Source organism: Heteronotia binoei, chromosome 6 (assembly GCF_032191835.1).
Source record: "Heteronotia binoei isolate CCM8104 ecotype False Entrance Well chromosome 6, APGP_CSIRO_Hbin_v1, whole genome shotgun sequence".
Lineage (NCBI taxonomy): Eukaryota > Metazoa > Chordata > Lepidosauria > Squamata > Gekkonidae > Heteronotia > Heteronotia binoei.
Window position 1 is genome coordinate 142,642,157 of NC_083228.1, and position 6,000 is coordinate 142,648,156.

The following is a 6,000-nucleotide window of genomic DNA, read 5'->3' on the forward strand; positions in this document are numbered from 1 at the left end:
TTTCAGTTCAATCATCTCCGGCAAAGGCGGAGACAAGAGGAGGAGAGGACATACGCTTTGCGGGGACGTGATAACTTTTGGAAACTGGTTTGGTGTTCTCTACTGAAGCAAACTGAGTTTCAGAACTATGACGAAGAGGTGAACGTTCCAGGACTTCCGCTGGTCAGGATTGCAAGATGGTGCAGACGTATAGATAGATTAGGGTTGCCAAGTGCAATTCAAGAAATATCTGGGGACTTTGGGGGTGGAGCCAGGAGACTTTGAGGGTGGAGCCAGGAGACATTAGGGGTGGAGCCAAGATCAAGGCTGTGACAAGCATAATTGAACTCCAAAGGGAGTTCTGGCCATCACATTTAAAGGGACGGCACACCTTTTCAATGCCTTCCTTCCATAGGAAATAATGGATAGGGTCACCTTCTTTTGGGGCTCATAGAATTGGATCCCCTGGTCCAATTGTTTGGAAACTTGGGGGTTATTTTGGGGAGAGACACTAGATGCTATAATGAAAATTTGGTGCCTCTACCCCAAAAAACAGCCCTCCCAGAGTCCCAGATACCTGCGGATCAATTCTTCATTATCTCCTATGGGAATAAGTCTCTATAGGGAATAATAGAGTTCCCAGCAGACACTTCCCTCCCCTCCCCCTGCTTTCTGATGACCCTGAAGCGGGGGGAGGGCCTCCAAACCGGGGGATCCCCTGCCCCCACCTGGGGATTGGCAACCCTAAGATAGATTCGTCATACATCCTAATATACAAGAGCAGAGGGAGGTCAATTTGGTGACACCGCCAGCGGATGGCACACCCGGCAAGTTGGGCAAAGAGCAGCTCGGTTGCTGGCTGCGTGTGCAGGCTGGGAAGGCTGCAAGCAGGGGGGAAACCGGGAGCGGGGGGGGGGGGGAGCTCCACCGAGGAACTGCTCTGTCAGGAAGTTCTTCCTAATGTCCTCCTCTGCTGCGCCAGATATAAAACATGTTGGACTGGTAGGGTTGCCAATCCCCAGGTGGGGGCAGGGGATCCCCCGGTTTGGAGGCCCTCCCCCCGCTTCAGGGTCGTCAGAAAGCAGGGGGGGGAGGGGAGGGAAATGTCTGCTGGGAACTCTATTATTCCCTATGGAGATTTATTCACCTAGAAAATCATGGAGAATTGATCCGTGGGTATCTGGGGCTCTGGGGGGGCTGTGTTTTGGGGTGGAGGCACCAAACTTTTAGTATAGCATCTAGTGCTTCTCCCCAAAATATCCCCCAAGTTTCCAAACAATTGGACCAGGGGATCCAATTCTATGAGCCCCAAAAGAAGGTGCCCCTATCCATTATTTCCTATGGAAGGAAGGCATTGAAAAGGTGTGCGGTCCCTTTAAATGTGATGGCCAGAACTCCCTTTGGAGTTCAATGATGCTTGTCACAGCCTTGGTCTTGTCTGCACCCCTAATGTCTCCTGGCTCCACCCCCAAAGTCTCCTGGCTCCACCCCCAAAGTCCCCAGATATTTCTTAAATTGGACTTGGCAACCCTATGGACTGGTCCACGCTGGTTGCAGTTCTATATAAATAATTCCTTGGGAAAACCCCATGCAACCAGGTGATGTGAACATGCATGGGAACAGACTGTGGGCCTCTTTCATATTATGGAGACAAATTTCATCTTTTGCTTTTGCCTGGAAGACGGTGCAGCCGTATAGATCGATTCGCCGTACTTCATAATATACAAGAGCAGCTTTTTCTGTACCATGGAGTTCTACAAGGCAGATTGGGAACGGAAGACCTCATCGTTAAATCCCTAGAAAAACCTGTGGGAATGAAGGGCGTCCAGATGGCAGGCGCAAAGTAGACAGAAGGCAGAGAGGTCAGACGGCATTCGGCTTTTATTATCTGGGCTGAGGAGCCAGCTGTCCGCAACTGGAGATTCCCGAAGGAAACCCAACAAAGGGACGGATTGGGAGGGGTCTTTGGGCATCAACCTTTGGGGTGTCTCCAAACGGAAAAAGTAATGTGCAGGTCACTAAAGATTTTTAAAGTGTAGGTGTAGAGTATCGGACTCAGCGCAAGCGCCGCGCGACCTGAGGGCGCACGCAGGTCGCCGTGCGCTGCGCGGGAAAAGCCCCGCCAATCCAGACCAAGGGCGGGAAGTTTAACTGGCCAGGATTGGGCTGGCCAGCGAAGGGGATGTTCCGGGATGCATGTATAAATTAGCGGACCCGGCCGCGTCTGCCCCGTTCTGTAATGTACCAGCGAATAAAGAATAAGCTTCCACCACGACTCGTCTCCCAGTACATTACACTGGCGACGAGGATGGGATCTAGCTAGGTCCGGCCGCCCGAGGGGAACCAGACCTGGCCGGAGACGAGGAAGGTGGGGACCGCAGGACCGCACAGCCCGCCGCCACCATGGCGAACCCGAGTGTAGCGACGGGCCATCTTGCGGAATTCAACCCGGAGCACCCCGAGAGATGGGAGACCTATACGGAACGAGTCGCGTGCTACCTGCGGGCGAACCTGATCGACGACGACGACCGAAAGAGAGACGTCCTGCTGAGCGTCTGTGGAGAAGAAACTTTCGAGATCGCACGCGGTCTCTCCGCTCCGGCGAAGCTGACCGAGAGGACCTACGGAGAGGTCGTGAGGCTCCTCACGGGCCACTTTTCGCCCCAACCGTCCATCGTCGCCCGCCGGTTCCTCTTCCACAAGAGGGACCAGAAGGCGGGGGAGACAGCGGCGGTCTACCTGGCGGCCCTTCGGCAGATCGCCGGAAACTGCAGTTTCGACAAGAGGGACGAAGCCCTGAGGGACCGATTTGTCTGGGGCCTCCGGGACGAGCGACTGCAGCAGAAGCTCTTCGCAAAAGAGGAGCTCACCCTACAACAAGCCTTCAACGAGGCGACGGCGTTCGAAAGGGCCACCAAGGCGTACGGCCAGCCACGTGGGGAGGCAGTCCACCAGGGAGAAACGGAGCCGGAGGACCGAGCAGAGGAAGAAGCGTTCCAGCTCCGGCGGCCTCAAAGAGCGGACACACGGGCCCCCGCGAGACAACGAGCGACGGAGAGGGCCACCGCCACCACCGGTTCCCGGTGCGCCAGCTGCGGCGACCCCCACGAGCGGAGGGACTGCCCGTACCGAAACCTGGACTGCCGCAGCTGCGGGAAGACAGGCCACATCGCCCGGGCTTGCCGGGCCAAGAACAGCCGCCGCCAACCGTCAGCGCATCACGACTCCATGGACACACACACGACGGCATCCACCAGTCTGCCGGTATTGAGCTTGCCCCTCTCGGCCCCAGACAAGGTCAAAATGTCAGTCCTAATCGAGGGCGCCCCCTGCATCATGGAAGTAGACTCGGGGTCCTCCATCTCTATCATTTCGGAGGAAACCCTCAAGAGACTATGTCCCAGCCGCCGCCTCCAAACGAGGCCAGTGGACTTCGTACTGAGGGACTTTCAGAAGAACCCAGTACACATCGTGGGGTGGGCCCGGGTGCATGTAGAAAGAGGGGGTTTTAAGGGGCCCCTAGACATCCTAGTGGTCAAGCGCCAACTGACCACACTCCTCGGGTTGGCTTGGTTCAAACCACTGGGGATCCAGCTGGTGGGGGTGGACCACGTGCAGACCAGCCATTTCGACGGGGTCTGCCGGGAGTTCCCAGAGGTTTTCGACGGGTCCTTGGGGAGCTACAAGGGCCCGCCCATCACCCTACCGATCGACCCTATGGTCAGGCCCATAAGGCTCAAAGCGAGGCGCGTTCCGTTCGCCCTCAAACAAAAAATAGAGGCAGAGCTGGACCGCCTCACAGCCCAGGGCGTCCTAGAGCCGGTAACGTATGCAGAATGGGAGACCCCCATAGTAACGCTGGTCAAGCCCAACGGGGAAGTAAGGATCTGCGCTGACTACAAGTGCACGATAAATAAGGCACTGCAAGACAACCCCTATCCAGTCCCGGTAGTCAGCCATGTCCTGGCAGCACTAGCCGGGGCGAGGGTTTTTGGGAAGCTGGACTTAGCACAAGCATACCAGCAACTGCCGGTCGACGCTAAGACAGCGGAGGCACAGACGATAGTGACCCACAGGGGTGCGTTCAGGGTTAAACGGCTGCAGTTCGGGGTTAGCGTAGCATAATGGACTCTCTTCTCAAAGGGATCCCCGGAGTTCAACCCTTCTTTGACGACGTTTTAATCGCCGCCCCCACCGATGGAGAGTTCGGCTGCCGCCTGCGAGAGGTCCTCAGACGGTTCCAAGCGGCGGGGCTGAAAGTCAAAAAGGAGAAATGTTTGTTGGGAGTTCCGCGGGTGGAGTTCCTGGGGTTCACCGTGGACGCGGCTGGAATTCACCCAACGGCAGACAAGACCAGGGCCATAGTTCAAGCCCCTGCCCCCAAATGCAAAGCAGAACTACAGAGTTTTTTAGGTTTATTGAACTTTTACCACGCATTCTTGCCCCACAAGGCCGCCGTGGCGGAGCCGTTACACCGTTTGTTAGATAAACAAGCCCCGTGGGTCTGGGGTAAACGCCAAGCAGCGGCGTTCCAGGCGGTGAAAGACCTCCTGGTCTCTAACGCGGTACTTCATCACTACGATGAAAACTTACCCCTGATCCTGGCTTGCGACGCCTCTCCCTACGGAGTAGGAGCGGTCTTAGGGCACCAACTCCCGGGCGGGGGAGAGGTGCCAATCGCTTACTACTCCAGGACTCTGTCCCCGACAGAGAGGAACTACGCCCAGATCGATAAGGAGGCCCTGGCGATCGTGGCGGGGGTGCATAAGTTCAACGACTACCTCTACGGTAGGCGCTTCACCATCGCTACTGACCACAAGCCGCTCCTCGGCCTCCTAGCCCCCGATCGTCAGACCCCCCAAATTCTGTCTCAAAGGGTTTTAAGGTGGAACCTGTTCCTGAATTCTTACACGTATACGCTGATACACCGCCCCGGTAAAGCTATGGGTCACGCAGACGCCCTCAGCCGCCTCCCGCTACCCGCGACGGACCCAGATCCCGCCCCGGCACACGGAGTGATGCTCATAGAGTCGCTCCCCGAGCGCCCCCTGCACGCGAGCGAGGTGGCTCGGGCGACCGGGAGAGACCGCGTCCTCGCACGGGTCAGGGACTGGGTGGGAAGGGGGTGGCCCTCGGGCAAAGCGGAAGAAGCCTTCCCGCCGTTCGCGTCCAGGAAGGACGAGCTATCGACACACAAGGGGTGCATACTCTGGGGTAGCAGGGTGGTGGTCCCCCCCCCCCCTTGCGCAGGCAGGTATTGGAGGATCTCCACGAGACCCACCCGGGCATCGTGAGAATGAAAGCCCTGGCACGGAGCTACGTGTGGTGGCCAGGCATGGATGAGGAAATAGAAGGGTGGGTAAGAAGGTGCCAACCATGCCAGGAGTCCAGACCCAACCCGCCGTCCGCCCCGACCCACAGGTGGGAATCGAACGGGCGGCCATGGTCCCGCCTCCATGTGGATTTCGCGGGGCCGCATCAGGGCCAGATCTTCTTTATACTGGTGGACGCATACACGAAATGGTTGGAGGTAATCCCGGTGGCCTCGACCTCCACCGCAGCAGCAGTCCGGGCGCTCAGAAGGGTCCTCTGCACACACGGGATCCCCGACACACTAGTAACGGACAATGGCACAGCATTCACCTCCCGGGAATTCCGGGAGTTCACCGACAGATACCTTATAAGGCACATAAGGTCCGCCCCATTCCATCCAGCCACCAACGGCCAGGCGGAGAGGATGGTGCGGACCACCAAGGAAGCCCTGGGCCGTATAGTACAAGGGGAATGGGACTACCGCCTCTCAGCCTTCCTGTTCCACAACAGGATCACCCCAAACCCCATAACCGGTTTCAGCCCCGCAGAACTGCTCATGGGGAGGAAACTGACCACTCGTTTAGATAGGCTACACCCGGACAGGGCGCCAGAGGTCCGCGGGACCCCCGAGGTCAGGGAGGCAGTGAGAGGGTTCTTCCCGGGCGATCCAGTATATGCGAAAAACTTTTCAAGCGGCCCCGAGTGGTT